Raw genomic sequence first — 21,610 nt, forward strand, 5'->3', positions numbered from 1 at the left:
TTCCTGGGTTTGCACTAATAATCACCACAGGGGACTTGATGCCTTCACAGAAATTTATTTCATAGTTCTGGAGACCAGAAGTTTTAAAGAAAGGTCATCAACAGGGATGCTGCCTTTGGGTGTCTCCATCGGTTCTGTGATTCTCTCTTGGCTTCTGGTGTTGCTTAACTATAGCTGCCTCACTCCTCCCTCTGCCTCCATCTTCACATTGTCTTCTCCTGTAGTGTTGCATATTTCCATTGCTTTCCCTCCTTCCGATATCTTTCTCTTCCTCCTTCCCCTTCCCTCTCTCCCTCCCTTCCTTGGCACTGAGGTTTGAATTCAGGGTCTCACATTTGCTAGGCAGGTCTCATCAACTGAGCTACACTCCAGTCCTTTGTGTTCTTCTTGTTTTTCAGGTACGGTCTTGAAGTTTTGTCCTGTTGGGCCTACATAGTGATCCTCCCACCTATGGCCTCCCAAGGAGTTGGAATTTCATGCCCAACTTTGGCAATGAACTTATGAAGTTTTGCCTGAGTTGGCAAAACTCAATCATCTAAGTCTCCAACTCCCAAGTGAGCTAGAGCTTACATGTATGGGAATTTAGGATTTAGGGCTCACCCTAATCCAATATGATTTTAACTTAATTTGACATGTGTGAACAGATATTATTTGCAAATAAGGTAATGTACAAATTCCAGGCAGATATTAATTTTGGGGGTTAATTATTAATCTAGAAAACTAAGCAAAATTACAGTACAGAATGAAGTAATTATGATTATGAGAAAGACTTGGTTAGAATAGGTGCTGGTTTATGTTTGCAAAATGTAATTACAAATGTTAAATTTAATGTGACTAGAAACAAGATGATTGCTCACAGATTCCTAAATGCTGTGGGGAAAAAAACCCCTTGCATTTAAGGTCTTCTTCAGCTAGCACAGCAACCACCTTTGAGAGCTCTTGGCAGCCAGGACTCAATATCAGATGACATTTGGGTACTATAGAGGCAAGAAGAGATCTAATGTCTCAATACAGGTAGGTTCAATGCCCTGGCATTGAGAGCAATGTTTCTTTTTTGTTTGTTTTGTTTTGTTTTGCCAGTCCTGGGCTTGAGCTCAGGACCTGAGCACTGTCCTTGGACTTTCTCAAGGTTAGAGCTCTACCACTTGAGCCTCAGCACCATTTTCGGCTTTTTTCTATGTATGTGGTACCGAGGAACCGAACCCTGTTCTTCATGCATGTTAGGCAAGCATTCTACCACTAGGCCAAACTCCTGGCCCTAATGTTTTTTTGTTTTTAACTGAGTGATGAATTTGATACTAGCGAGTGAGAAAGGAAATGAAAAAAAAAAAGATTTCTGGACTTGAACAAAAAAAGATGATGTCTGGATACTCTGAAGAATCTTTATCACCAATGAATGGTATTGACATAAATAAATATGCAAATATCTCTGCCATGATTCTAAATCTTCATCATTAAATTCTACACTTCACAGTAAAATACGCTATACTTTAAAATCATGTTGTTTATATAGAAAGGCACTCTGCAATGAATATTAGTCTAGCTCCCCAAACTTCCAGAATCAAAGCCATTGTCTTCTTCCGCCAGCCTCTGAGCAAGGTGTATTATAACCTCCTAACTGCACAGCTCTGACCTATCACATGGGTGATTCTCCTACCATAGGTTTATGGGGAGGATGAGGCAACAAGATTGTACAAATTGGGGAAAGGTGAAGGAACAGAGCTAATCATATGATAGTTTCTAAATTTTGGAAGCAACTTGTTTACCTGCTCTTCATACTTTTAGACCGAATCCTCAGTGAGAACTCTTCATAAAAGGGTGTGATGTAGAGTACATGGGTGCAAAATTGGTTCACCAATATCTTGCTAAATAGCAAGACAATTGGTTCACCAATATCTTGCTAAATAGCAAGACAATTGGTTCACCAATATCTTGCTAAAGAGTAAGACAAATATACAGTCTCACCTGCAACTCAGAATGCTGGGGGATATTAAAGGGCTGAGCTTACCTGCAGCCCTCTCTTCCCTGCATGGCTTAGTTGTTCAGCTATAGAGGTGCTGGTGGTCATCACTGAATCAACTCTATCCAAGCAACTACTTCAGGAAGTTATTTTAGGTGGTTGAATGGACTGAGGCTGTGGGAAATATATGAAGGCAGGAGAGGAGATTCTTGAGAAAGTCTCTCCCTGACATTAGATGTTGGTTCTCCTATGGAGGATCACACCAAAGGGTAGATAAACCACATGAGAGTCAAGACTAATTCCTGGAAGCTCATAAGCCAGGTGAGAAGTAGGGGTGCATCATCAGGAGATTCACTATGAAAGACCCAAACCCTATTCAGTCTTCCCTAAACTGTGAAGGAAATGGAATCTCATGCATGGCTTCATGTTGTCCAGTCTTACATTCTAATTACCTTGAGCTATTCCAACCCTTTATTATATGTCACCTACAGCTTTTGTAGGCCCTGGTATGGCAGATAGAAGAGTGTACAGTGGAATGGTCTTCCCATACCAAATTCTTTATGGGGGCTTCCAAGGACACAGCATCTTCCTTCTCTAGAGAGTTGGTAACCAGAGTCTGGGGTGCGGGACTGAGAGGAGTGGTGGATCATGGGAGTAGCTTGAGTGAGAGTGGAAACTGGGGAAGTGGAATGTATGGATCCACAGTTTTCTAGGGGAATTCATCCCCTGGGAAACAGTAAACTTGTACTTGAATCACACAGACCTGTTGAAAACTCAACAGTTAACACTGATTATAACCAGTGGGTATTTACATGTGGTCTTAATTTTTAATTAAATATTTATTTTCTTTGGCCCTTTTAAAGAAAAATTCTTCTAATATTTGTTAACGTGCTAAGTAAAAAAGTTTTTTTTTTTCAAGACCATGGGGGCTATTACAATGAAGAAAAGGATGGGTCTTGGCCAGAACAAGTGGAGAATTACAGCCAAGGAACCAAATGAGGGGAAGTGGGTTAAGAAGATGGAAAATTACTAAGAGGCCCTCAGGGGTAGGTAGCTTCTTGCTAAACTGACCTAGCAGGATTCTTGCTAAAGATAGACCAGAGTAATCAGGTATGGAAGGTGAAGATGAAGAATTGGACAAGATATTGAGTTGATAGGGCAGAAGGATTCTCACTAAATAGGCTTAGCAGAATTTTCTCTGTATCTGGACTCGGCAGTACTGAGGGTGAGGGGACACAAGGATGAGAGCCTAGACAAAAATCAAACGGATGGCTCAAAGATTGTCTCACAGGCACTCACCATTAAAATAAATCAAAGTGATAATGTTTGTTTAATAGAGGAAAATATTCATGAACAATGTCAACTGAATGCAATATAAAATCCCAAGTTAGATCTCAACCAGAATCTATTTTCTCCCCCCCACTTAGTGAGGCAATTGATGAAATCTGCTTAGATTAGATAACTGTTTTTGTATGACAGTTCTACTCTGATTTTGATAACTGTGTTACAGAATGTCTTTGCACATCATATCTGCAGCTTACTCTCAAAGATTTAGGAAGAAATAATATGTATGTATAAGGAAACAGTGGAATAAAGTAAATGTGGGAAATTGTTAGCATTTGAAAAATCTGAGTGAACGTATATGGGAATTCTTTATATCAATTTTTTTTTTTGCCAGTCCTGGGCTTGGGCTCAGGGCCTGAGCACTGTCCTTGGACTTTCTCAAGGCTAGAGCTCGACCACTTGAGCCTCAGCACCACTTCCGGCTTTTTTCTATGTATGTGGTACGGAGGATCAAACCCAGGTCTTTGTGCAGGCTAGGCAAGCACTCTACCACTAGGCCAAACTCCCGGCCCCTCTTTATATAATTTTTGTAAATCTGAAATTTTTATTTCAAAGTGAGAATTTAAAAATTAGTAAGAAGCTAGATGTCAGTGGCTCCCACTTGTAATCCTACCTACTCTGTAAGTTGAGACCTGAGGATCATGAGTTGAAGCCAGCCTGGGAAAGTCTATGAGACATCTATCTCCAGTTAACCACCAAAAAGGCTTAAGTAAAGCTGTGACTCAAGTGGTGGAGTGCCAGCCTGGAACAAATAGCACCTGGGCCCTGAGTTCAAGCCCCATTAGTTCTCCTCCACTCAAGAAATAAACAAAAGGAGAAAAGAGGAGAGAGAAGGAAGGAGAAAGACAGGAGTGTGTATAGAGGAGTGGGGGGGGGGTGGGAGGGTTCAAACTTCAAAAGACTGAGTAAAGTCCATCTTTTCCAGAAAATAACTCACAGTATAGTTTGTGCCTCATTCAGTATCTAAGTAATGTAGACTTTAGTTTCCTTGGTTATCTTTTGCTGTTCCTCCCCCCACACACATACTGCCCCCCTTAAAATTGCCTCCTCTCTCCTGTAGGGAAAAGATGCTCCTGAACTTCTGACCTCCCTAATTCAAGACCAAGTGCTGCCTTTGCCAGCCCCCAGCTGCGGGACCCTGGCCTAGTCACTTACTGCTTGTGAGTTCTGTTTTACACATGGTTACAACAAAGCAATGCTTTTATAATAAAGTAAATTTGATGAGTTTTTGCTCACTCATCACTTTTTCCCCCACTCATATCACTTTTAAAGTCTTGTGCATGAGCCTGGCATTCAATTTAACAAGATGGGTAAAGAGCTTGAGGTGGTGGGGACAAAAATACAATTGAGCAAAACCCATACACAGAGTCTGTAACCACTTTCTTGAAAACACTCTATTAACCACCACCACAGATTATTCTTCTCTTGAATGCCCTTACCTTAATGGAAGGTTTCCTTTCCTATGGTTCAGTACCCTGGTGCTTTCTGTCTAGAAGCCTTAAAGCTATCAGTGGCTTACAATTACACGGCATCAGGTCTGGGCCAGAGAAGGGAGGAGAAACTTTACAATTCTGACTTATGGCTAACATAGTGCACACTTTTCCTGGGTTGTAGCTGCTGTCCTCCCACCCAGAACCACATTTTTGGCATTCCAGGGAAGGTCCTCCAGGTGCTCCCTAAATGTGCCCCAATGTTTGGCATGGACACAGCCAGATTTACAGCTCTGAAGCTCAGCCATGCAGCTGGCCCAGTAGTACTCCATATTGCTGAAGACCTTTTAATGAAAGAGCCAAGCATACAACCAAATTTAACAGGGAGACTCAACCTACCATGTTGGAGTATAATGACTTCTTAGGGCTACTTAAAGCAATGAATATAATTTTGTCATTGTGGAAACTTTAGCAACTTGGAAAACTACATCCTGACTCTGAAACATCTTAGTTTCCACAACAGACCAAACTTGAATTGATTGAAGAGTCAGTTCCTCTCTAGCACATTTATCTCCATATCACTGTACAAACCTTGTGTGTCTGGTCCCTTTCTCATGCACCTTCCTGCTTATTCCAGGCACGTCTTCGCTAGTCTTTTCTACCCTAACATGGAGCACTCCAATGTACATTTACCGTGCCATTGAATGAAGGATATAAAACATCCCAAAGACCCAGGTGCTGGTGGCTCATGCCTGTAATACTATCTACTCAGAATGCTGAGATGTCAGGATCACAGTTGGAAGCCAGCCCTAAAATGTCTGTGGGACCCTTATCTCTAAAGAATCAACAACAGCAATAAAACAAAGGTGTGGCTCTAACCTTGGGAGAAAAAGCCACACACTAGTGTGAGGCCTTGATGCTTCAAGACTCCGTTCTGGCACAAGCAACAACTGCAACAAAACTCCCAGAGTACCAAGCATACAAGTTCATTTGTGTGCATTTCATAAATGATGTCATCGAGTATTTTCAGCATTAAAAGACACTATTACACAGTCACCGCACGGATCTCCTTTTTGGGTCAGTGTAAGGTTGGGCATCCATTCATGGTCTCCCCTCTCCTCAGCCAGCCCTGAAGAAGTTTGGAAGCAGCCAAGGGAGGAAGAAGGGAGAAGGGGTGAGTTATTAGGGTTAAAGCCAGGTCAAGGGCGCCCTAGTCTTACAGTGGCCAAACGTCAACACCAAGCGAGGACCAGCCAGTGACTTTTCACAGGACCCTATTAGGTCCAGATGCCCTCGTCTCCTCTGCGATGGGTCCTCCCCAAAATCCCTCACGACCTGGCACCGCTGGGCAGACTCTCGGGCCTTCCAGTACGCTCGGGGGCGTGGCTAAGCGATTGGGCGGAGCCACGCCTTCTCTGGACCAGCCCCTTAGCCGCGTAGCTTAAGGGTGGGACCTGACCCACCCTCCCAGGAGCGGTCCAGGCCAGGTCGCTGGCACCTGGGTTGCAAAGTAATGGGGATCCTTGGCGGCCAGGGGTGTAGGACCCCGGCTGCTAAGAGGTCTCCAGGGTGGGCTTTCTAGGAGGGATCTGGGCCACCGGGATGCTGCAAGCATACCATTTTTAGTGGGCCAGGCGTAGGGTGGTACTCGCGGGAGTTGGGGAAACTTCTTGTCCCCAATTCCTGGCTTCCCACTCTATTGCTCCTCACTTTTGGATGGGAAGCAGTTACTGACTAGTTTGATTTCCTCCACCCCCTCTCGCCCCCCACCCAACTCTGCAAAAAAAAAAAAAATAGCCGTGCACAGGACAACTAAGCCAAGTTCTGCCGCTCGGGCCCACCGGGCCGTGTGTGCTCCTAAAAACGCCCCGCCGTTCGGAGCTTGCGCTCGGGAGTGCGTGCGGGTCTGGCCGGCCGCAGAGGGCGTCTGGAGACCGGAGAAACCTCGGCCGCCGGGCCCCTCGCCTCGGCCGGGGCTGTCCCTTTAAATCCTGGAGGAGGCAAAGAGAAAAAAAAAAAAGAAAGAAAGAAAAAAAAAAAGACGCGGAGCCCCGAGCGGCTGGTGGCTCTGCCCGGCCCCCCACTCCGCCCCCGCGCCGGGACCGACTCCCGCCCGAGGCCTCCGCGGGTTCCCCGCAGCGCCACCCACTCGCCACAGTTACGGTCAAAATAGAAATGAGCGGAGCCGGGCGGAGGCTGAGACGCAGCAAGTGCACGTGTGGCTGGGCGGGGAGGGGGCGCAGGGGGGCAGGCGGGCGCGAGCCACCGAGAGGCGACCGCACACATCCGGGCCCTTTAGCCCCGTGCGCCCCCCGAGCCAGCCGCGCGGGTGCCGGGCGAGGGGCGCGGGGCTGACAGCCGCGGCGCGGGAGGCGGGGCGCGAGGAGGGCGGAGGCGCAGCCCGGGGAGGGAGGAGCTGCCCGCGCGCCCGCCGCCGCCGCGCCGCTCCACACCCGCGGCCGGCGCAGCCCCGCCACGAGACTCTGACAGCCGGCGCCGCTCCGGAGCGCACGGACCGACGGACGGCCGCGGCCGGGGGAGGACGCGAGCACCCGCGGCCCGGCGCCAAGTGCGGGAGGCGCGCGCGGCCGGAGACGCGCAAAGGTGAGCCGTCTCGCGCTCCGGGCTCTGGGGCCGGTGGTCAGGGGTTCTCTTCCACACCTCGGCTGCTGAGGCGACCGGGGGGTCGCGGGGCGCGGAAAGGGTTGTCTGCGCATCAGCAGCGCCCCGAAGCGATCGCCGGGGACCGTTGCTAGGAGGCGGGCGGTCCGCGCGCTCCGGGGCGCCGGCGGGGGCAGGAGGGCGCTCCGCTCGCTGGGCAGAAGGCGGGGGGCTGCGGTGGCTATTCAGGGGCTCCGTGCGGCAGCCATGCCACCGGAGGAGGCGGGAGAGGAGAGAAGGAGGAAGGGAGGGAGGGAGGGAGAGCCAGCCCAGAGCTTACCAGCGAGCGGGCGCCGCGCCTCTTGGCTGGCACCGCGGCCCGGAGCCAAGGGGCGCGCCGGGCTGGAAGGGAACTTCGGGGGGCGCGTGCGGTCCCGGGCTTGGTGGCGCATCCCGGCCCGGGCTGGGAGGACCTCTTGGCAGCCACAGGTGGTTTCTGCCAAAAGTTTTGGCGCACTTTTGTCGGGGAGCCGCAGGAGCATCTTGGCGGGGTGTGTGTGTGTGTGTGTGACGTTTTTCTGGGACTTGGGCACCTCGAACATCCCATCGCCTTTTTCTTGACGGTTGGGAAGAAAGGAGCTGGGACGGCTGGGATTCTGTGCCTCACAATGAAGCCCGAGGGCTGCGTGGCGGTCCCGGGGCGAGATGGCGCTCAGGCAGGGTCTCAGACCCTTGCTGCGGTCCACGTGGGAAGCTGGGAGAAATGGGCGCACGCACGCAGCCCCTGGTTCCTTCGGAAAGTTAAGCGGAACCTCGCCTGGTCCCGCCGCCCGCCCGGGGAGCCGGGGGTCGCTTCCTAGCGACGGGAACCGCGCGCACCCTCGCTCGTCTCTGGTTGGCTTGAAACCGAATTGCCTCTGGGCCGTGGTGCTGCTTCGTTATTCTGGCTGCTCTTGGTTTCTCACGGAGAAATGCCAGGAGAAAGAAAGAACCAACAGAAAAAGGCAGCTCCTGTTACCTTTGAAATCTGCGTGGCTGTGGTGGCTGGTACCCAAGCTTGAGTGGTGATCGCGAAGGGTGGAGGAAGCTGGGGCAGAGTTGTGCTCCGTCTCTCCATGGAGTCCTACCGTACCATGGCAAAGCTAGGGCAGGGGCCGCGGAGATAGAAAAAAAAAGGGGGGTGCGGGTGAGACGACTTCATGAAAGAGGGAGAAATGTTATCTCCAGCTTGGTGGAGAGGTTCTGAGGTCTGGTGACTTGGCCCCATTCCTCATTCACGTGGTTGAGGAATCCAGGGCAGCGAGGTAGAATCACCAGGGTAGGTCTGTCCTGGGCTGAAAGAAATCATTATCCCTAGAGCTGGTCTGATACCCTGTGTTGCAAGTAGGTACAAAACTGTGTGAGAGTTGGAAACACACTCAGTCCTACAGTCTCCTCGGTCCTGCTCTCACACTCTGTTTCCCCGGTCTCCATAAGTACAGGAGCATAAAAGATGTTCTTTGCTTTAAGGAAGCACACATAATTTGGGGGAAAGGGTGAAAGAAACCCTAGCTATTAACAGCACTCATTTTACAGATGAGCAATGCCAGGCCCAAGGAAATGATCCAGTACAATGTTAAGAGTCCAGGGAGACTAGAAATGACATCACTCTCCCAGGCCAGGGTGGATAGAATTCTGAAGGCAAGGCCTTATCAGAAATGCCACTCCAGATCCCACACCTATTATGGACTTATTATCTCGTGCTTTCTAAATCTACATTAGCTAGCCAACATGGCATATTTCCTGTCTCTTGTTCTTGGCTTAGCAAAATCAGGAATGTCACTGCAGAGGCCAGTCTGACACTACCCTAACTTTTTCTGCTCCCTTATCACCCCCAAATTCCTCAGACTCCTTTGGTAATATAATGTGGCTTGATTAGCCAAGATGGGTTTGCCACTTGTCTCACTGAAGTACCCACTTCCCATAGGATGCCAGAACTGTTTTCCTGGTAATTAGGTTTTACAGATATTTTTGAAAGGAAGCCCAATTTTGGATCAATTACACTTGGACACAAATGCTGTGCTGTTGTGGATACCAAATGAGAGAGATGAGCAATTATCTGGGGGTACTGGAATAAATGTTGTTATGAGTATTTGACACAGCTATTAAGCACCAATGAGTGGGTTTTCAGTAAATGTTTTTTTTTAACTCTGTATTTTATTGAGCAAACAAAGTGTCTTAATTAAAAAGAGACGCGAGTTGGCCACTTAGATTTTAGCCACTTGTTTCTTATCAGTGTGTATGCCATGGGAGAGGGGTATCAAATAATTAAGATACTTTTTTTCTTTTAAAACCAAAATATTATATTTTCCAGCATAAATAAATACTCTAGGGGAAGGTTTAACCTTTGGCTGAGATGTTACATTCAGCCTGGCAAAACCTTATTAAGTAAAAATGAGGCTGGGTGTGGTGTGGGTCAATCTGTATTAGTCAGAAATGACTTGTAAGAGAGAACGTTTTATAAATTTCATTGCTTTCATGAACATTCAGTATCAAGAATTCAAAGCTAATGCAGAGCCAGCGAGTATAGTTTTGCTTAGAGTGTCCCATATAAGAAACTGAGAGTTGGTGTTCTACTGATAATGGTGTTGTACTGTGACAATGTCTTCATTTTCCTGACACCAGCATCCCACAGACTGAGTAGTTGTTTATCTTACAGATGGAGAAACTGAGGCAGAATGACGGGAGGTGTGGTCCTCCTATAACTTCTTCCAGGGCATTAACACATTCTGACATGCAGCTTATACCTGCTGGGTGGTTCAGAGTGTAAAAGAATCCCTGAACAGTTTCTGGATCCCTGTCCTTCCTAGCACTGCAGTTCTAGCTAGAGGAGTGTGGGACACAGGGGGTTACAGTTAATAGCTGTGGTTCATTGGCAGTGGGTCAGGACCTCTTGCTTCTTGGCCCCGCCCAGGATGGGCAGTTGTCCTCCCTCTTAGTAGCAGGCTGTGGGAACTTGGGTGGCAGAAAGACCAGCTGGCTGTGGTTGGGGCGGGGGTGTGGGATCTGTGCCTGTGTAGGGCTGAAGGAGTGCAACCTATTTATAACCCCTCCTCCCCTCCTGGGAAGAAGAGACTCAAGGGTCTAGAACCATCTGCAGCGTTCACTTCTTCCTCCCTAGGATGACTGTATCCCCTGGGAATAAAAACAAACAAGAAAAAAAAAAAACCACACTAGGGTGAACACTGACCTGTGTAGGCGGATCCTGGAGGATGGCTTGGAATATCCCTGCTCTAGGGACTTAGGCTCCAAGGACTTTCCAGAGCCAGGATGTATCACCTTTGCTCAGGCACTGCCCTCATTGCACAGGGAGGTGCATTGTAGGGAAATGCTCACCAACCTATGAAAGGACACAACGTTGGCTTTCTGAAGAATAACAGCAATGATTTTTATACAGGAGATCCTGCAAGTGATAAATTGGCTGTGGTTTCCAGGGACTCCACGCTGGGCCACTTCTGTACAGAATGGAGGAGGAAGTGGAGGAGGTTTGAGGCACACACTCCTCCCCTCTGCTCTTCCCCAGACGAGTTCCTGATGGCCCCTTGCCCACCGACTCTTGAAACAAACACCAAAGACTTCCTTTGTCTTGAAATAAATACTTCTGTCATGCTACTGGTTACAATCTCATGGCTGAGGCTACATCCATTTTCTGCCGGTTGGCAGAATGAAGAATGGGGGTGTGGCTGGCGGGAGGAGGTGGTACCATTGAGCTCATCTTTCTGCTTTTCCCCTTGGTGACTTGATTTTTCCATAGAACCATTTCAGGGGCTCAAGGTAGGTTTCAACAAGAGGAGTGTACTTAGTTAGGAGTCTCTGGCTGAAGAGGAGAGATTGGAGCCTGGGTGGGCGAATAGCAGTGTTTCATGGCACTATGAAGGAGTAGCAGAGGGTGGAGAGAAGGATAGAAATGTCCTTCGGTATTGTGAGGTACAATTCTGGGCCCAAGCGGATTGGCTACTTTATAGCACTAGGAATGATAGGATCCAGCCATCATGGATGCAGCCACTGGGGATACGGTCCTTTTGTGCTGGCTGTCACTGCCCAGCACAAGCTGCACAGCCAGCCAGCAAAGTGGGGTTCCTTCAGGATGGGAGGTCAGACCATCCCCTCACATAACCCTCCACGGCTCCTGCTCTCTGATCTTCCCATGATCCATGTTCTGCCCTTCCCATTTTCTCTTGTTTCTCGAACACCCAGAGTGTTTAATGTTTTTGACTCGGCCATTCCCTTTGTCAGGAATGCCCTTCTCTCCAGTCCTCTCCATCTGGCTTTGCCTTCACTTTTAGGTCTCAAGTAGAACATCATTATACCATTCTGCACTGTTTTTTGTTTTTGTTTTTGTTTTTTTCTTTTTACAACATCCAATACTGGAGCTGGGGGAAACCTATTGGAATTTGCCAGTTGCTGCATATAAAAAACAAAACATTGCCACTATTCCGAAAAGCCAACTATAAGTCTGCCTTGGGATATTTCTGGGGTGTAGTGTACCTCCCTATGCAAGGGGGGCAGTGCCTGAGCATAGGTGTACATCCTGGCTCTGGGAAGTCCTTCAATCCTAAATCCCTGGGATAGGAACGTTCTAAGATCCTCTGGGATCATTCTACACAGATGGGCAGTTGTTCCATTGTGGTTGGGTGGTAGGTTCTCTTGTTTAATGTCTGTCTTTCCCACCAGGGTGTAAGCTTCAGGAGGGCAGGGACCATGTCAGTGTTGATCGTGTCCTCTTCTCCAGAGCAGTGTTTGACTCATGGCACTGCCAAAGCAAACAGTTGATGAATGGCTATGCTGATTAGTGCTTTTGGATGTGTGAAGATGAATCAGCCAGGGGCCTGACCTTTGGATCTCTTTGGCCTAGAGGCAGAAATAAAGTTTATTCATGCACATTCTGAAGTGAGGCAGGAAGGGAAGGTGGCATATAAGAGGCACAGCCCAGGAAGACCATTGTCAAGGCTGGCTTAGGTAGAGGGAGTTCTTTCATGTACTCCGTTATGAGTTATAGAGCTCTGGCAGCTGATGTCCTCTCAGGACTCAAGTTCTTCTAGCTTGCCACCCCCCTGCTTATTTACTTCTTTGGTGGGCAAGAGTTCTAAGCATAATGGCATCCTTGGAGAGTCAGGAATGTTGTGTTTTTCCACCAGCACCATTCACTGGCAGCCTCTTCAGAACAGCTGTGGGCAGCTGGCTGCCAGCGTGGACACAGGGTAAGTTTCTCTTCAGGGCCAAGGAGGGGAGTACACTTACACTCACAGGTGTGGGAACTTTCATTCTTCTTCCACATTCTGCTGATGTCCAGTTTCCACTGAAATGATGCCTGTAAAAACAAATTCATGAGGAAATTAAAAAAAAAAGTATTACCACTAAAAAACTATTACGGATTTTTTGGAGACAAGTTCTTATGAGTCCTGGCCAGTCTTGAACTCACTAGCCCTAACTGTACTCCGACTCATGATCTTCCTTCTGCTTCAACTTCCCACATACTGGGATTACAAGCTTGTACCACCACTCTGAATTCTAGTTTATTTTCTGATTAAATAATGCAGCAAGCGTCATAACAGAAAATTTGAAAAATGTGAAAAAACATAAAATCGAAGCATTTCTACAACATTGACTTGGATGTATTTTTAAGGTATTTTACCCAACACACACACACACACACACACACACACACACACAAGCACACACATCCAACTACAATTAATCTCTAGGCTTTTAAAATCCATGTTATCTTTCACTGAAAACAAATCTACTAAACTGGGTGATAGTGGCTTGTGTCTGTAATCCTAGCTACTAAGGAGACTGAGATCTGAGGATCACAGTTTGAAGCCTACCCAGGCAGGAAAGTCTGTAAGGCTCTTATCTCCAAAGACCCAAAAGACCCAAAAGTGAAGCTGTGTTTCAAGTGGCAGAGTACCAGCCTTGAGTGAAAAAGCTTAGGGACAGAGCTCAGTCTCTGAGTACAAGTCTCCCCTCCCCTCTAGCCCTCTCTGAGACCCCTCTCCCATCCCACTGCCCCTGGAGGTTCCTTTCCCTTGGAACCTTAACACATTATCATTGTGACTCACTGATACTAGAAGAAGGGGTGTTTGAGTCTCCACACCCACTAAGAACTCTTCAGATAGGAAAACCCATCTCCTCCCTTAGCTCCTCAACACAGTAAGGAATGGCAGAGGTAGAGCCTTACAGAGTGGAGAATGGCAAAGAGAGGCACAGCCTATCCCAGGAAGCAGCAAGAGATTCTTGACACTGATAGCTCCTAGGACCTAGAATCTAGTCCTAGTAGAAGGTGGAGCCTTGGGATATCATGGCCCTTTTCTCCATTCCCAGGTTAGGAAACTGAGGTGAAGCAGTTAAGGCATGGAGAAGGCTCGTAACTAATCAGACCTGAAACCCATGGCTTGGGTTCCTGCACTGCAGAGAAGCTGGGAATTGTCTGCCCACTACAGCTTTGGGATGGGGATGAGAACTCTTCTTCCTCCTCCTCTTGGGTTCTTACAGCACATCAAGCACATTAATTGACCCTTCTCAGTTCTGGCTTCTTTTCTTGATAAAAGCACCAATATCTGTGGAGCTGAGCTTATAGAACAGCATGAAAAAGAACTAGGGACCCCATGCGTGGAAGACACTGCCACTCATACATTTTACAGATTTCCATCCCTAGTCTCCAGGGAGGGGGAGAAAAGACTCCAAAGGGTCTTTTCTGCAAATATATTTAAGACATTGTTGTCTTTCCCTAAATGGCTGCCTATTGCAGAGGCTAAAACACAGGCTAGATGGGTGGTGACGATTTGGTGGTGACTGCTCCCATGCAGGCAGAATTAACATTAACATTATTTGAGGGAGCCTATGGAGAGAGGAATATACTTATTAAGGCAGGAACTTTATCTAGTTGTCACTGTCAAGGGATGTCTTGCTTCCTCATGCACCTCATGAAAAGACACCTATGGGTCTTTTCAATAGAGAATATCAGGCTGCAGAGACAGGAATGTGCTAGGTTGGCTCTGCTGATGGGAGCTGAATGGAGAAGCTACAGATGACCTGGATTGGCTTAGCCTACTAGGAACTTGATTGAGCCATGTATATAATATAAATGATATAGTAGATATTTTTATAAAGTAAAAATATGGGTGAAATCATTTTTAAGTAATTTTATCTTGTTTAACCTCATTTGATGTGTATTATTATACATCACCATTGGGTCCCTTTTGATATCTTGAGTGCTCAGCAGTTCCCCAGGCTGGTGGCTGCAATGTTGGGGGCCTGGGGCACACTCAGCCCCACAGAAATGGGGGTGCAGGTGAAGAGGCACAGTCTAGGGGAGGCTGGGACTACCAGGGGAACTCTGGATTTCAAGTGAAAGCAATAGGACCCTGGGGAGGAAACATCAAAAGCAAGTATATTAGAAGTTTTGAGCCCAGCTCTCTTTTCCTGGTCTGGTGGACCTCGTATCCCCATGTGTGGTGTGAGCTCAATTATCTCTAAGACCCATTCTTGGCCTGGTATTCTTCTGAAAATAGGACAAAGAGAAAGAGGCATGGACAGTTAATTTGGCCACTTCCCACCCTTAAGAGGGTGTAGGTGAGGTGAGGGAAGATTTGGGTGGTGTCGAGGATTGTAGGGACACGTGTGAAGCATAGCAGACATTGTGCTGTCTGGATAGCTTGTATAGTAAGACTGTTTATGAATGGATGGCATCCAGTCACTACATGAAGCTGCCTTCTCAAAAGTCTGTTTTGGATATGAGGCAGGAGTGATGTTATTTTAAAACAGGGCCATATTTTCATTGTGCTGAAATTCTGAAGCTTCCTCATGTTCCTGGTCATCCTAGAGGGCTGTCAGTAGCAGCCATGAAAGATGGGAGGGGCTCAACAGGAAATATTAGCACAAAAAGGGAACTTTTTCAGCTGTGTCATAAATGGGCACCCAGCCGGTTCAAAGAGGATGTGGGAAGAGGGAGGGACAGACACAGAGGCAGGTGTGTCTGAAGGGAAGGGCGGAACCCTTTTTAGGCAGACCCTTTTCAGCTCCTTAAATCAGAGGTACTGGTTTTCGAGCACTCCAGAGAAGCTGGGATTTGTTTGCACACTACAGCTTTTGGGGTGAGGACAAGTGAGCATTCTTCTTTCTCCTTTTTTTGCCGCCAACTCTTTTTCCTGCTTTTTGGGGCTTGAACTCAGGGCCTGGGCTTTTTTTGCTCAAGACTGATGCCGTACCACTAGAGTGGCACATCTGCTCTTTCTGTTTAGTGGTTTAATTAAAGATATGAGTCTGAAAGAACTTTCCTGCATGGGTTGGCTTGGAACTATGATCCTCAGAGCTCAGACCCCTTGAGTAAGATTTCAGGCATGAGCTACTGATGTGCTGCTTATGATCCTTGCTCTTTTAAGGACTATCTCTTCTTTTTAAGACACATCCAGTAAATAGCTTGTGTTTATCTGAGGGATCCCTGTCTTCCACTCAGGAAAGGAGTCCGAACTCTCTGGTTGTTGGTTCAATTCTACTGCTCTTAATGAGGCAACTGTGGCCCAAATAACCCTCATTACTCTTGAAGTTCACTCCTCTCAACCCCCCAAGCCCAGGATTAGGCACTAGAATCCATGCCTGCCTTCCACCTCTCCACCGGTCCTGTCCTGGGGTCTTATTCATAGAACTCAATATGCTGTCTTGGGTGTGTGTGTGTGTGTGTGCGTGTGTGTGTGCGTGTGTGTGTGTGCGTGTGTGTGTGTGTGTGCGTGCGCGTGCGCTCGCAGGCGTGCGCGCGCGTGCCAGTACTGGGGCTTGGACTCAGGGCTTGGATGCTGTCCCTGAGCTCTTTTGCTCAAGTCTAGCATTCTACCACTTTGAGCCAAAGCACCACTTCATATTTTCTGGTTAATTGAAGATAAGAGTCTCACAGGGTCTTTTCAGCCAATGATTGGCTTCAGACCATGATCCTCAGATCTCAGTCCCCTGAGTAGCTAGGATTACAGGCCTGAGCTCTCAACCTAATGATTTTTTTTAAAGTGAAAGCAATTTTGGATTTTTCTGAATACAGGTGAAAATTTTAATATTTCAAGAATAAGTTTGCGGAGTTATTATGTACAAGCTATTTTAAACTAAGGATTTGGAATAGAATGTATAATTTTTGGTTGAACCTACTGGGAAACAAATCATAGAGTCAGTCTTGTCTTGGTAAACCAGTGTTTCTTGAGCTCCTACTATGTGCTGAGTGGAGGGAAGTGCAAAAGATAAAGGGGGCTGGGAGTATAGCCTAGTGGTAGAGTGCTTGCCTAACATACTCAGAAAAAGCCAGAAGTGGTGCTGTAGCTCAAGTGGCAGAGCACTAGCCTTGAGCAAAAATGTCGAAGGATAGTGCCCAGGCACTGAGTTCAAACCCCAGGACTGGAGGGAGGGAGAGAGAGAGAGAGAGAGAGAGAGAGAGAGAGAGAGAGAGAGAGAGAGAGGCAGAGACAGAGAGAGAGAGACAGAGAGACAGAGAGGAGAGAGAGAGACAGAGAGAGAGACAGAGAGAGAGACAGAGGGACAGGGAGGGAGGGAGAGAGAGAGTGGCAGAAGCACTTACTTTTCTTGGGGTTTCATATTAGATGGTGAATGTAACTGGGGCAGAGAATAGATATGGCTTCATGTCAGGGAAAGGGGTTTAATGGCACATTGCACATAGCCCTGATGAAGGAAAATGGAAGTCCCAGGGGTCTTGTTAGGTCTCTTTGATAAGAGATGGGTACACGGTACCAGGAGAGCTTCCTGGTTGATTGGCTGTTTGTAAGTACCATTTCTTGACCATAGCTTCTGCCACTATGTCCTAGGTCCCCACATCTGTCTCTTTCTGTCATTGCCCCTCTGCAAGGACCTCCAAAGCCCAGAGCCTGGCTTCTGTATCCTTGGTGTGTTCCTTGTAGTGTTGAGGAGCTTTGAAATCCTCCATGATGCAGGAAATCAAAACAGGTTTCAGAGTTTGGGGGAGCTGTCTTTCAGTTTAATCCCTTTTTGGCCAATGAATTGTGGAGAATCCCTGGAATCAGAGTGGGCTATGGTCATTAGGGGAGACTATCACCTCTGCACAGGAGGGGGCTCTACTCTCTGACCCAGAGAGTATAGGCTCGTCCTTGAGTATAAGCAGCTCATGAGTCCCCTCTCAAGCTGAGAGTGATCTGCTTCCCATCAACACTGGCTCCAATCCTGACACCTGTCCTCTCTGGGGCTCAGAATGCTTTTGGAAGCAGCCTCAGGCTGAGTAGACCTCTATTAGTGGACGTGCAGACAACTAGTTAAAGTTGCCAAAGGCTTGTTGATTGGAAACAACCTGGTTTCCAAAGGTTCTTTCTGCTTTTGTGTGTGGAAGCTGGGATTCCACAGGAAAACCACAGTGCCTTGGGCTCCTTCAAGGTTTCTCATCAGGGGCTAAGCTCCATAGGAGACCAGAAAAAGCCTAAGATATGGTCTTGCTTTCAAGGGTCTGAAAACCTGCTTAGAAGATGTTATACACACGACATGCACAGGAAGGTAGTGTGTGCAGACGGTAAGGAGTTAAAGAGCAATGTGTACTTACCAGTCTAGTGCTTAGAGTCAACAGATGTGAGACTTGCATTGAACTTCCAAAGGGTTGCTGGTAAGATGACCAAGACTGGCATTATTCAGTAACTGTTACAGGGCAATACCTTCCTGGGTAAGGCATATCCATTAATTCTCACAAGGGACCTTTGCTTGGACATTGTGATTCCCACTTAGCAGATGAAGTACTGGGGCTTTGAATGTTTAGATTAACTTATGTGAGGTGCAGTGGCACCCAGGAGGTGACAGAGAACTGATTCCAGAGTCTATATTTTCTCCATCACACCAAAATAGAGACTGAGGTTTCTAGAGAGTATTCACAGGGAGGGGACACCTCAGACAAAGGAGTGGCAGGGCCAAGCTGAGCCGAGTATCCCCTAACAGAAAGAGGGGTTGGGAATCAAGGAGAAATACAACTGGTTAAGGGAGTCAGGGATGCGAATGTGATTTCCACTGCAGGTTGGTCCCCCATCTGTTCACTTCACTGCTGGCCTTTCCGCCTTGGTCAGCTGAATACTACAATGATTTAGGGTTGACAGTGGCACTGATTCAATTTTAGCCATAAACAATAAGAATTTAGGAAGCCATAATCCACCTGACACTAAGTAGCAAAACTGTGGATTTTAGTCCAGCACCAAATTGGGATGACTTTATTCACTGGGTCACATCTCTTTCCACTGGCATCTTGAGAATTCGCTTTTGGAACTATCTAAAGCACCATTGTAAAAATGTAACTACAAGCACAAAGAAATACCAGGTCACTAAATTCAAGTGTGAAGATATCCCACAAGTGTGCACTGTATAACCCTACTCTCTGAGGGCTGTGGACTTGCTGATCACCACTGTTGTAGTCCATGGTGGAGGATAAGAATGCTCTCATTACGTTTGCTCTGTGTGGTGTGAGCCACAAGGTACATGTGCCATGTGGGGCAGTGAGTGAACAGGGGCGGAGGAAATGATTTGAAGGCTAGTGAATCTGATGCAGTGATTAGGTGTGAGACATAGGGAAGATTCAGGGACTAACCCATCATCTGAAGGCCCCTGTTGGCACAAGCTTCCTCCAGTGGATTTATATCAATCTTTGTTATCTCAAGGTTTCTCTGTTCTCATACTAATATACAAACAAATACAAAGCACTGGACAACAATAACAACAAAAGGCTTTTGTGTTATTTTTTCTGACAAGCTGTAGCCTATGGGAATCTGTGCCTTAATGAAGGATAGTTAAGTAGGTGGAAGATTTAATTCTTACCTGGTGAGGATGTGTTCATTTCATTCCGCTGGCCATGAGTCTTGTAGATTATTTGCTCAGGGTGGAAAAAAAATTCTGCCTGATTCTGGGTTAGCTTTGTTGCTACATGTATACATGCTCATTTAGCAAATCGCCCCCTAATTTAGATTTTGGCTGGTTTCTAAGAACATACAACTCTGGCTCACAAGCTGGACAGTACAGATGAGTAAGCAGAGGGTGAAATCCCAGGTACTTTCTTTGTCAGCCATTAGAGAACAGGGTGAGTGAGCACCTTTTTGCCTTTGTCTGTTTTGAGGTCCTCATATCTCTTCTCAACTGCTTTGTCAGAAGGGTAGGGCTGGAAAGAGGGTGTAAAAGTGAATTGTTGGGCTAGGGACCTGTGGATCACACCTAAGATCCTAGCTATTCTGGAGGCTAAGATCTGAGAATCAAGGTTGAAGCCAGCCCACGTAGAAGAATATCTGAGGCTCTTATCTCCAATTTACCAGCAAAAAGTAAAAGTGGGAGGTAATAGACCACCTGCCTTGAGTAACTAAGCTAAGGGGGTGCATGAGGCCTTGAGTTCAAGTCTTACTACTGGCACATATATACAAAAGGGTGAGTTGTTTCATAAAAAAGTATTTTTGTTCACAACAACAATATAGAATAAAATGAAGCCATACTCTTCTTCCATGCCTTTTCCAGCAATTCCTTAATCCTTTACATTCTGATGTACCAATTCCAGCCACCTTGCAGAGAGCTACCTATTTGTAGAAGTCATTAAAAGCCATTGTTTAACTAAAGGCTTTTCTTTTCCTTCCTTACAGTTTTCAGCTCTGGCATTTATGCAGACCTGACTCAGCAATATTCTATTTTGAGAATTTGTTACCTCTTCTCAGATTCTGGGCTGCATTTATCTCATTTTCAGCTCTTTACTCAGAAATGGCAATTACCTAGATTTTGACTTCTGATATAAAGTAATTTCTCACATCTTTGTGGATGCCTCTGCCCCCTGTCACTGGATAGCCTGTGGAATAAATTCTCCTTTCTTCCTGACTCCTGGACAAACTAACATTTTGACCATTATGGAGTTCTATTCTCTGGGAAAGAAGCAGCGAGGCATTTGAGTAGGACACAGCCACATGCTGGCTCACACCTAAGTACTCAGGAGGGTGAGATCTGAGGATTATGGCTTGAAGCCAGCCTGGGCAGGAAAGTCTGCGAGACTCTTATCTCTAATTAGTCAAGCTCCCTCCTCCAAGCCACCCCCACGGAAGCACAGCTGTGGCTCAAGTGGTAAAATGCCAGTCTTGAATGAAAAAGCTAAGGGACTAAGCCCATGCCCAAAGTTCACGCCCTAGTACCAGCCCCCCCCCCCAAAAAAAAGCCAAACAAAACACAAACACAGATGCACATCGTCTCATTTATTCACACCACCCCCACTTTGCCACATTCATCCTCCTTAAATGGCATTCGAAGTGGAATCTTTCTTACACAGTGGTCTTCACAGAGCCCTGAACTCACCAAATATTATCGGCTACTACTAATAATACATTGATCATCCTCAAAGGAAAATGCAGCTCCAGAATTCTTGGTTGTCTGTCCCAGGATCAGAGAGCTCTCTTATTTGTGTAGTGATCCTCTCTGTTGAGTTTTCCTCCTCCATCTTTCACACACACACACACACACACACACACACACACACACACACACACACACAGCACATTAAGAGTCTGTTCATTCTTTGAATGTGTGCAAAATTCCAATTCCTGTCAGGAGAATTTATGTGTGGCTTTAGAGGGGATAATCGACCAGTTAGTATGTGCGCACTGATTTTATACACATACGAGTCGAGTTTACAGCACACATTATAACATCTTCAGTCTCTGCCAAGAATGGATATTTCTTAGCCCCATGCATTTGCATATTATGGGTTCATAATTCCAACTAGCTGTAAAGATCTCCATGGAAAAATGGAGTCACTGTACTCTGATGGTTCTAAATCTCAATCTACTGGTAGAACCTGGCTAATTTTTGCCCCTGCTAATGTGCCAGCCCTGTAATTTTTATACAAACACACCACATTCATATTTCTAACTTTCTCCTGTTTCTAAGCAAGATTTAATAGTTGGGAGCTGAGTTATGTTGATTATTCCCCAGACTTCATTACCTTTCCAAAATATATTGTACACACGATGCAATATACTATGGTCTCATTACATATGACTAAAAAGAAAAAAAATTCAAAATAGATGGACCAACTATATCTTATCTTTCCCTGGCTCCCAATTATCTGCCCAGTTTTGGGTTCACTGAGCTCTGTGAGGAGGCAAGGAGCTCTTCAGAAATTGTTCCTGCAAGAAAATGGCACCCTAAAGTCCAGCCACCTCTCCCCCATCCTCTAATCAATCCTTAGAGCTTCTACCATGGACAGACCTTGGTTTGGCAAAACAAAATG

The 21,610-nt window shown here is 46.7% G+C and overlaps 1 protein-coding gene across 1 annotated transcript in view; it reads left to right on the forward strand.

Annotated features, from left to right (window-relative positions):
• Nucleotides 1–6,521: 6,521 nt before the first annotated feature.
• The window catches only part of Zbtb7c (zinc finger and BTB domain containing 7C), a 280,314-nt gene continuing 265,225 nt past the window's right edge, over nucleotides 6,522–21,610 (forward strand). The window contains exon 1 of the mRNA XM_090353133.1: nucleotides 6,522–7,338. The gene's annotated coding sequence lies outside the window, so the exon portion shown is untranslated. The remainder of the gene's footprint in view (nucleotides 7,339–21,610) is intronic.

The sequence above is a fragment of the Megascapheus bottae genome, chromosome 19 (assembly GCF_031878675.1).
Source record: "Megascapheus bottae isolate mThoBot1 chromosome 19, mThoBot2.hap1, whole genome shotgun sequence".
NCBI classification, from domain to species: Eukaryota; Metazoa; Chordata; class Mammalia; order Rodentia; family Geomyidae; genus Megascapheus; species Megascapheus bottae.